The sequence below is a fragment of the Panthera pardus genome, unplaced genomic scaffold (assembly GCF_024362965.1).
Source record: "Panthera pardus isolate Hobbes unplaced genomic scaffold, ASM2436296v1 HiC_scaffold_13, whole genome shotgun sequence".
NCBI classification, from domain to species: Eukaryota; Metazoa; Chordata; class Mammalia; order Carnivora; family Felidae; genus Panthera; species Panthera pardus.
Window position 1 is genome coordinate 159,296,735 of NW_026526688.1, and position 11,372 is coordinate 159,308,106.

An 11,372-nucleotide genomic window follows, 5' to 3' on the forward strand; every position below is an offset into this window, starting at 1 on the left:
CTTTTTAACTAAAATCTAATTTGAGCTGCACGGCTTTTTTAGATGCTATAACCCAGGGAACAATTCTGGCCTCTATCAAAGCCCTCAAAGGCATAAACTGTTTTCTTTCCCTTTTTTTTAAGTCCAAAAAGGCAAAAATGAGACATCTCTTTTTAAATTTACTCGATAAATGTCCTTCATTTCCTCAGTCTGACTGCTTGCTGGAGATGTTTTATTAATTGCGAAGTTATTCCCACATATTGTGATGCAAAAAGAAGAATGGCAAATTGGCAGCTGCATTCATTTAAAATTAGCAGAGCCCCTTGTTCAAGAGATGGCATATTCAGAGTGACCCAAATTATCCTGACATGAAGGCCACAGGTCAAATTCAAGGCCAAGTTACAAATCAATAGAAAATTTCCTTTGGGAGAGCTGGTGCTATGAACTTGAATTCTTAATTGTTTCTCAAGAGGCTGTATTTTACTTTGCTGCATCCAAAATTTAAGATCTTCTGCAGGATAAAGACTTTGACACATGAATGAGTTCTGGTTTTCTTATTTTGAGAATATGGGGTCTTTCCTACGTATTTAATTCATCAATTTTTTACTAAACTAAAATGTTATATGTTTTTAATAACATTTCCTCTGGAGATTTATTTCAAAAGTTTGGTAAAATGTGTTTGTGCTTCTACGTGCTTTTTATTCCTGTGTTTCATTTTTTTCTCTAGAAAAGAGCTTAGTTTGACTGAACCCACATTAATGTTACACTGAAATTCAAATACCTGTTTTACGTATTACACGACTCAAGTTTGTGAATAAAAATTGGGATACAACATCTCCATTCTGATGTTAAAAGATTTCACTTCCACTCTTCCTGTCACCAGCCAAAGGGAAGACATTTGTGTGTCAAGGACCAAAGTTTCAGGCCTTTCCTGCCACTCTCTTTGCATTTTTAGTGGTACCTGTCACTGCTCACCCCTCCAGGAATCTCCTCCCCAACTGATCCTTCAGGAATTGAACTCTGGTTCTGAAGTTTGTGCTCTGTGAGTAAGCACAATTTCTATTCCTCATTTAGTTCACAGTGAACTCAAAAGACAACTTAAAAAATAGTGCTTTGCTTTCTCTATAACCTTATTCTGAAACTTTTAGTGAGGGTAAAAAAAAGTTGGGATGGAAAGTGCACTGGATACTCTGGTTTCTCTTCAAATCATACAAATCTTTTACCTTTTACTGAAGATTTTCGTGGAAAGGAACAACTTTGAGTCTTAAGCCAATTTTTTGAGTCCTTGTTTCAGCAAGTTTACAAAGGAAAAAAAAAAAAGAACAGAAAGAGAAAGGAAGGAAAGAAGGAAGGAAAAGGGGGGAAGAAAGAAAGAGAGAGGGAAAAGAAAGAAAGAAGGAGGGGGGAGGGAGAAAGAACAGCAAGCATAGGGCAGGTAGGCTAGAGAATTGTTTCTCCTTCCCTCTGTTGCTTTGAGAAATCACTTCTCTTGAATTTTGCCTGTAAAATGAAGAGGTTGGACTAGTGATGTCTAAAATTGTCAGCAGCTTGGAAATCTAGGATACTTTTTATTCTGTTTGAAATTTCAAATCATGTGTAGTTTTTCCTAGTACAATTATATACATATATTTTTAATTTTTTAAAGTGTATTTATTTTGGGGAGAGAGAGAGCACGTGCAGTACAGGAATAGGGAGAGACAGAGAGAGGGAGAGACAGAATCCCAAGCAGGCTCCAAGCTGTCAACACAGAGCCCAGTTCAGGGCTCGAATTCACAAACTGTGAGATCATGACCTAAGCCAAGATCAAGAGTCAGGCGCTTAACCGACTGCACCATCCAGGTGCCCACAATTATATATTTTTAAGTTCAATATACGTGACATCCCTAGTTTCTTCTCTATGGCTCTCTTTTGCCCCTGTGGAGACATACCAGTAGCCTTGAAACATAACTGGCCTCAAGACAGGTGTTGTCTGTGGAGCCCCTGGCTGGCTCAGTCAGTAGAACATTTAACTCTTGATCTCAGGGTTGTAAGTTTGAGCCCCACATTGGGTGTGGAGATTACTTAAAAATAAAATCTTAAAAGGGGCGCCTGAGTGGCTCAGTGGGTTAGGCATCCAACTCTTGATTTCCGCTCAGGTCATGATCTCATGGTTTGTGAGATAGAGTCCCATGTCATTGGAATTCTCTCTCTCCCTCTCCTTCTGCCCCTCTCCCCCACTCACACATGCACTCTCTCACTCTCATTCAAAATAAAGTTAAAAAACATTAAATAAATAAATAAATAAAATCTTAAAAAAAAAAAAAGATTGGCATTGTCTGAAGATAGGGATTTAAGGCCTGGTCTAGTTCTACTAAATGCAGGATCATCTATCCTTGCTTCCATTTGGACCCTGGCCTATTTTTCTGGTTCTGACAATTGAGCACAGGGTCTTATCCACTATAGTATCTGTAGCTTGAGACACAGAGATGTCCCCTAAGTGCTAAGAGAAGGAAGGGAGGTGAACAAAGAAACTCCAGAATGAGCTGGGTTCCATCCTACCCTCTCCTGAAGCCCCAACCACACTTTGAACAACTCTTCCCTTGTTCCTCTTCCTTTCAGCCTTACTGGCCTCCTTGAACCCTGGCTACTCTCCCCCTTTTGGTTCCCTGTTCTGTTTACTGTTCCTCTTCTGAAAGACTGTCCAGTACCCTCTATCCATGCTGCTCATTCCCACCTCTCCTTGATTCAGATGCCACGATTTCAGAATTACAACCTCTTCCCTTTTGCATCTAATCATGTTGTCCTTTCTTTTTAAATTTTATTTATTTTGAGAGAGAGAGAGAAGAGAGAGCCATGGAGGGGCAGGGAGAGAGAGGGAAAGAGAGAGAATCCCAAATTCAGGGCTCAAACACACCCTGAGATCATGACCTTAGCCAAATCAAGAATTGGGTGCTTACCTGACTGAGCCACCCAGGCATCCCTGTTGTCCTTCTTATTAGCAGTTATCACTAACTAACATGCTATGTATTTTATTTATCTTATTTATTTTCTTTCCTCACTAGAAGGACAATGACAATGAAATTGGTATTTTCTGTGCCTATAACATGGTAGTTGTTCAATAAGAGTTTGTGAAATGAATGGTTAGGGGATAGTACCTTGGTTTTTGCAGTCTCTCAAAGTGGAGACATCTTGTACTCATATCAGTACCCTCAGTTCAGTACCTATTACAGACTTCCCTCATGCTACATGCTAGCCTGCCTCTTTGAATCTCCCCTAAAATAGTCCCTTTTCAAAAACTATTTGTTGAATGAATAAAACAATGCTCCTGGACCCCTGATTCCTGTGGTCTACCTTCCTGTTGGAAATCTCCCTTCTGCCCTTCTGCATATTGTATTCCTAGCATAGCCCTAGTTTCACACACCAATCTCTAGTTGGATTTTCCTTGGTGCCCCTAACAGTCTGTTGAGCCTCTGGTGCCCCTCTATTTGCCAGTGTTTAAATGTAAGCCACACCCCCTCCCTGGAGAGCTGCATCTGTATTGCCCTGCCCCTCCCCTGCATTCTCTTTACTTTGGCCTTTTTTTTTTTTAATGTTTATTTATTTTTGAGGGAGAGAGAGAGAGAAAGAGAGCGAGCATAAGTGGGGGAGGAGCAGAGGGAGAGGGGGACAGAGGATCTGAAGCAGGCTCTGTGCTGACAGCAGAGAGCCCAATGCAAGGCTGGAACTCATGAACCGTGAGATCATGACCTAAGCTGAAGTCAGATGCTTAGCCAACTGAGCCACCCAGGTGCCCATTTACTTTGGCCTTTGTCATTGTCCTTCCTCCCAGAGTTCTCCCCCCATATAATATGCAGACCACAAAATCTCACAATTGAGAAAGATCTTAGGCGTCCAAGCGCTTATTTTATAGATGAAAGATAGACTTGCAAGCATTTGGCTTATGCAGGTTTGCACTCAAGTTAGGGTACAGCTGGAACTAGGATTCAGGGGCTCAGATTTCCAGCCAGACAGATGCTCTTTCCACATTTCTCAAAATCTCCAGTCTTCCTTCTATTTTTCCCTGGCCCCAGTGGCCCCCTTCCCAAAAACATTTTACTCCTCTGGACCTGATAAGCCACTTTGTTCAATGGTTGCACAGACAAGGTATATCTAAGGTAAGAAGTCTTTTCAGATCTATAGTTCCCTAACTTTTTTTTTTTTTAATGTTTATTTTGTTTTTGAGAGAGAGGGGGGAGGAGGGGCAGAGAGAGAGAGGAAGACACAGAATCTGAAGCAGGCTCCAGGCTCTGAGGTCGCAGCACAGAGCTTGACATGGGGCTTGAACCCACAAACCATGAGATCATGACCTGAGCTGAAGTCAGACGCTTAACAGACTAAGCCACCCAAGCGTCCCTATATGTCCCTAACTTTTAAGCCTATCTTCATATATGTATTTTTTAAAGATGTATTTGTTTATTTAAGTAATCTCTATACCCAACGTGGGGCTCCAACTCACAACTCTGAGATCAAGAGTCACATGCTATACTGACTGAACCAGCCAGGCACCCAAGCCTATTTTCATATTAAGATTAATTACTTTCTGGCTAGGGAAAGCCTTATTGTCCTCTATTGCGTTTAAAATACTAAAGACCCAGCATCAACATTTTAACCTACAAAACTCAACATCAATTTAGGGGAAAGGGGACTTAACTTAAAAGACAACTTCTGTCAGTCTTTTCCTTCCTTCCATAGAGAAGCAAAAAGCTCCCAGTCTGTGCTCCCAAAGTATACTCATACATATTTTCTTTCTCGTGTCTTTCTCACCTGACCGAGAGAGCCTGGAGATAAGAAACTGTTTGTGTGTTCTCAATATGATAATATTCCTTCCATAGTCAAGAAAATCAAACATCTGACAAAGTATATCAACCCACCCAAAGTTAAAACCAGACACTGGTTTTGTCAATAAATATTTCTTAGATGAGTAAAACCTCACCTTTTCCTTATTTGTCTTCAAATAATCATTTAATTTACTAGAATGGCTAAAAATAAAAGAGGTGGCAATATGAAGTATTGAAAAGAATGCTCAGGGGCACCTGGGTGACTCAGTCGGTTGAGCGTCCAACTTCAGCTCAGGTCACGATCTCACGGTCTGTGAGTTCGAGCCCCGCGTCAGGCTCTGGGCTGATGGCTCGGAGCCTGGAGCCCACTTCGGATTCTGTGTCTCCCTCTCTCTCTGCCCCTCCCCCATTCATGCTCTGTCTCTCTCTGTCTCAAAAATAAATAAACGTTTAAAAAAAAAAAAAGAATGCTCAGCAGGGCACTTAGATGGCTCAGTTGGTTAAGCACCCAACTTCAGCTCAGGTCATGGTCTCAGGGTTCATGGGTTTGAACCCCACATTGGGCTGTCTGCGGTCAGCACGGGGCCTGCTTTGGATCCTCTGTTCCCCCTCTTTCTCTTCCCCTCCTCTGTTCTGTCTCTTAGAAATAAAATTTTGAAACTTTATTAAAAAAAAAAAAGAACACTAAGCAACTGGAACTCTCATATATTACTGATGGAAATGTTGGAATTGGTCTGTGTAGTTTCTTACAGAGACACATAGCATTTAATTCAGGCATCCTGTTGTTCTTATTAAAAAGAACCACAGGTCCAAAATGGTGTCACTTAAGCCAAGTTTCCACCTCCTCCATAAATGTAGTCTTAACTGATCAGTTAGGAATTTTCTGATCAGCATCAATGAGGTAATTTGTCACATGGGCCCTCTTCATCCCCCACCACCCCCCTCAAAAAGATGAGGTAATCTGCATGATAATATCCCTGCCCTTCCCACTAAGGAAAGGTGAGTTTGTCTGAAACCATCTTTTCTCCCCTTTGCTAATAACTTCCTTGCCCCTCCAACACCCCCCCCCCCCCCGTTATAAAACATTCCATTTTGTACAACTCCTCAGAGTTCCGCTCTACCTGCTAGATGGGAAGGCTGCCCAATTCATGAACTAATTAATAAAGTCAATTGGATTTTCAAATTTACTTGGTTGAATTTTTGTTTTTTAACAGTCTTAAGGGAATTGAAAATATTTGCCATGCAAAGACCCTGTAGGAAAGTGTCCAAAAACTAGGAACAACCCAAAAAAGTCCAATTGGTTAGTGGATAAACAAATTTTAATACACCCATACAATGGAATAATAGTGTCAGGGAACTAAAACTTTCCCTGTACTCTCTTACTTTAAGTGATCAGGGCCCTGTGAATTAGACTGCCAAAGACAGATTAGCAAAAGATAAAATTCAATCATCCTTTTCATTAAGTATGTAAAAGGGTACACAGTAAAATATGACACAAAGGGGCTGTTAGAATCTGGGGCTTATATACCATCCTAATAGGATCAGGGGAGGAGGAGAAGGACACTTATGGGAAAAGTAATGACTTCTTAATAAGGGCAGGTGGGGGAAGAAAGGGCACTTAAGGGAAGACCAAATGAGTTTTTAGAAAGATAAATGGGCCTCAGAAGAGACGAGAGATAGGATTGTTTTGTGACAATGTGTGATACAGTATGGAGACCTCTCATCTTCTGGGATAAGTGATAAGAGTCTATGTTCCTAGTTGATCCCAGGGAAGGGGTTATGACAATTGAAGTTTTTTAAAACTACTCTTGAGACGCTCTGCTTTTAGGAAGGTGAGAGGTTTCAGGAACTCAAATGCCTTCTAAAAATGTTTATGCCACAGTGAGTGGCATATTCTGGACCCATCCAATAGCAATAAAAAGGAACTAGCTATGAGGCAGCTGCATAGATGAATGTCAAGAGCATTATGCTAAGTGAAAGAAGCCAGATACAAAAGGCCACTTACCTTATGGTTCCATTGTCATCCTGGGAAAGGCGAGTCAATAGAGACACAAATCAGATCAGTGTTTGCCAGGGGCCAGTGGTTAGGGAAGGGGATTGACTATAAACAGGTATAAGGGAATTTTGGGGGTAATGTCAGTGATCTGTATCTTGGCTATGGTGATGGCTACACTACAGTATAAACCTCCCAAAATTCACAGAAATGAACAACTTTTAAAAGGGCAAATTTTACGGAATTTTAATAAGCCTGACTTTTAACAAATATGGCTGTAGAGGGGTTCCTGGGTGACTCAGTTAGTTGAGCCTCTAACTTCGGCTCAGGTCATGATATCATGGCTGTGAGTTTGAGCCCTGCATTGGGCTCACAGCTGTCAGCGTAGAGCTTGCTTCAGACCTTCTGTCCCCACTCTCTCCTTGCCCCTTCCCCACTTGTGCTCTCTCTCTCTCTCAAAAATAAATAAATCTTTAAAAAATAATAGTAGTAGGGGCTCCTGAGTGGATCAGTCAGTGAAGCGTCCTACTTCAGCTCAGGTCACGATCTCATGGTTCGTGAGTTCAAAACCCGCATCAGACTCTGTACTGACAGCTCAGAGCCTGGAGCCTGCTTTGGATTCTGTGTCTCCCTCTCTCTGCCCCTCCCCCACTCACGCTCTGTCTCTCTCTCAAAATTAAATAAACATTACAAAATTTAAAAAAATAAGAAGAGTAAAAATAAATAAAAACATAGCCGTAGAGAATAGACATGAGTTTTTCTTTGTCTGGATGTTTGAGTTATTTTGGAAAGTGTTTGAAATTCTTTCACAATATGTTACATCTGAGAATGATGATTTTTCTCCTAATAGAGTCTCACCAATTTATACTAAAAAGTCACTTCTTGGGTGTGCCTGGGTGGCTCCGTCAGTTAAGCATCCAACTCTTGATTTCAGCTCAGGTCATCATCTCATGGTGATGGGATAGAGCTCTGCATTGGCCTCTGCACTGAGAGTGGATCCTACTTAAGATTCTCTCTTTCCCTCTGCCCCTCTCCCTGGCTCATGCGTGCATGCTCTCACTGTCAAATGAAAAAAAAAAAAAGTCACCTCTTATCCCTAAAGTTATTTTATTTCACAGGTATTTACCAAGCACCTCCCTCTGTTTAGGGCACATGGATGGGGTTGCAGGGTGGGAGGCAGGTAAAGAAATATAAACTAGGTTTTGACCTTCACCAGCTTACAGTTTAGCTGGGGAAATAAAACCCTGCTTTAGTAAAAGAACAGACAGTAAGAGCTTTTCAAGTTTGGAAGAGAAATTGCTTCCAGCTAGGCAAAGCTTCAACAATGCAGTAGAGTGTGTCTTATAGGAAACTAAGCAGTCCGTGGACTGCCTCTAGTCCAAAGTCTAGAGATTGGTTACCTTAAGGTCATTCTTAATGTATCATTCCAGGAGGAGGAGAGTCTGGGTCTCTGCTGAAAGATGAAGAGGCAGGAGCAGAGATGTGGGAAAGAAAGTCAGGTAAACCAGTGGCGCCTGGCTGGCTCAGTGGGTTAAGTATCCAACTTCAGCTCAGGTCATGATCTCACAGTTCATGGGTTCAAGCCCCATGTCAGACTCTGTGCTGACAGTTGGAGCCTAGAGCCTGCTTCGGATTCTGTGTCTCCCTCTCTCTCTGCCCTCCCCCACTCATGCTCTGTCTCTCTCTGTCTCTCAAAAATGAATAAATGTTAAAAAAAAAAAAAAATCAGGTAAACCAGAATAGTAAACCAGCTGGGTTGGAGCAAAACACAACTGAAAGTGAAGTACATGACATCAATTTAGGACTGACACTCTTTCAAGTATGGGCTTGGCTTTCTACCAACAATGTCTTAAATAAGCAGTGATGAATTCACTCAGAAAAACAAACAAACAAAAACAAAATCAGCACTACAATCTAATAATAATTGTGACCGTCACACAATCAAACCTTAGCAACATCAAGTATATTGATTTGGATGAAAATAAAATGTAAGTTCCTGTAGTGTACTCAGAAGAAAGAATGTGTTGCCATAAGAAACTAGTCTGCATATAATCTAGAAAGGAGGAAAATGAAGGGGAAAAAGTTGGCACTGTTTACCTAACACTGTCCAGGGAGGATTGAGACATTGAATGTGGCTGTTAGAAACATATATGCTAGGTTTAGGACAAAGGACAGTTTACTTGGATTTTTCATGGCTTAGAATAGATGTCAAATCATTTAATCTCTCCTGACATTGAGTCCATATTCACAAAACAATACTAATAATATACACCCCATAATTTGACTCCAAAGTGTGTGTGTGTGTGTGTGTGTGTGTGTGTGTGTGTGTGTATGGCAGCTAAGTTATTATTAACTGGTATTCTAATTTTTGCATTTTCTCCTACTATCCTCCTCTAACATTTCCTACTACATCTCCTCCTTTTCTAGCCCTCACTCACTGAGCTCCAGCCACCCATGGCAGGCATACTCCTTTCTCAGGGCCTTTGCAGATGTAATTAAATTGAGGATCTTGAAATAAGGAGATTATCCTAGATTACCTAGGTGTGTCCTAAAGTCATTGACATAAATCCTTATAAAAGACACATAGAGGAGAACACAGACAGAGGGGAAAGTAATGTGAAGACTGAGGCAGAGATTGGAGTGATGTGGCCGCAAGCCAAAGAAGCTGGCGACCGCGAGAGGCTAAAAGAGATCTGGACTGGATCTTTCCTTAGAGGCCTTTCTGAGCCAGCATGGCCCTGCTGACACCTTGATTTTGGACCTCTAGCCTCCAGAACTGCCAGAGAGTAAGTTTCTCTTGTTTTAAATGGCTCAGTTTGTAGCCATTTGTTTTAGCAGCCCTGGGAAACTACTATGCTGCATGATTCCATCTATGTAACATCTCAAAGTAACAAAATTACAGACATGGAGAATAGATTAGATGTGGCCAAGTGTTAAGAATGGGATGCGGGGGGCACCTGGGTGGCTCAGTCAGTTAAGCAACTGAATTCCGCTCAGGTCATGATCTCATGGTTCAGGGGTTCAAGCCCCATGTCGGGCTCTGTGCTGACAGCGCAGAGCCTAGAGCCTGCTTTTGATTCTGTGTCTCCCTGTGGCTCTCTGCCTCTCCCCCACTTGTGCTCTCTCTTTCAAAAATAAATAAGTAAATATTAAAAAAAAAAAAAAAAAGAATGGGATATGGGATGGTGGCTTGCTGAGTATAAAGGGATACCACAAAGGAGATCTTTATGGAGATGGAACACTTCTGTCTGCATGTAAATCTGATGAACTCTGACTAAGATTTCTACAGACTAAGGTCTGTAGATTGTACCAATGTCAATTTCCTTGTTTTGATTTTTATAATTATCTAAGATGTTCTCATTAGAGGAGAGTGGAAGAAAGAACACAGGACCCCTCTGTACTATTTTTGGAACTTCCTGTGAATCTGTAATTATTTTTAAATGAATAAAGAATTAATTTCACTTCTTTCTTTCTAGTATTTTCGGTGGCAGCTACTAGAAAACTTTAAATTACATAGGTGGTTTGCATTATATTTCTATTTGATCAGTGCTGCTCTAGAATGTTATTTTCCCCTGTGGGGTTCTGTAAAGGAGCTGAACAGTCTCCTGCTCTGAAATCTTAGCCTCACCTTCTATAATTGCAGTAAAAACAATACAAGTCTGGGAAGTAAAGCCATAACAGGAGGGAAAGTACAAGCTGAGTCAGACAGACATGGGTGGAATCCTGGCTTTGCCATTTAGAGTCAGACCTCTAGCAAATCCTTTAAACTCTCTCACCCTGCCTCACTTAGTCTGGACAATCAGAATAATAATGCCATTTTGGCAGGACTCATGTGAGGACAAAGTGAAATCTCAGAAGTGCCTGACACATATTGAGTGTTCAGTAAATGTCAGTTCATTGCCTTTCTGTTCCAAGTTTCTCGGGTCGTATTAGATCTTCTTGTTTCCAGAAAAGGGAAGAAGAGGGAAGTGATAATTAGGGCCATCTTAGAGTCTGTGTGCCATGCACAGGAAAGTGCATAATTGTTTAGACATGCTTTCAGATACTTGTTTTCATTCACTGTTCATAATAATCCTGTGATATAGATTATTGCTGTCAATCATTAACCTCCCCAAAGACCACCAGAAAAACTTGTTGGTTAAGCAAAGCTAAATTTATTAGAATACTACAGAGAGAGGGAACAGTACCCTGACAGAATCTTAGTAGTCAGAGGAGGATATTTCTAGGGTTTTAGGCCCAGGTTGGATGACTTAAACAGGTCTGGGAGGGCAGGAAACTGGTTGGGAATAAGCAGAATTTATAATATAATAGTTTAGGATTAGAGAGCATAGCAAGATGAGGGTATTAAAACAAGTATTAACGAGCAAGTTGTTAATTTCGATTAGTAACCTATTTTAATTGGTTCATAGTGGTGTCTTTTAAGAACAAGAATTTCACAGAGCAAATAGCTAAGTTATTTTTGTCTGATCCCAGAATTGTTTAGCACAGGGACAAGAAAGTAAGTTAGTTTCAGTTCTCATGGCTAACAATTTCATAGTACATATACATTAAATGATGAATGATTCATGGTACCTCAACAAGAAAAGATACTCTGCAACCTTTAA

General features: G+C 40.9%; 1 non-coding gene across 1 annotated transcript; it reads left to right on the forward strand.

Annotated features, from left to right (window-relative positions):
• The first annotated feature begins 1,164 nt into the window (after window positions 1-1,164).
• Window positions 1,165-1,280, forward strand: LOC128776713 (U5 spliceosomal RNA). The gene has a single exon (XR_008421892.1). It is a non-coding gene; the product is annotated as a U5 spliceosomal RNA (small nuclear RNA).
• Window positions 1,281-11,372: the final 10,092 nt, after the last annotated feature.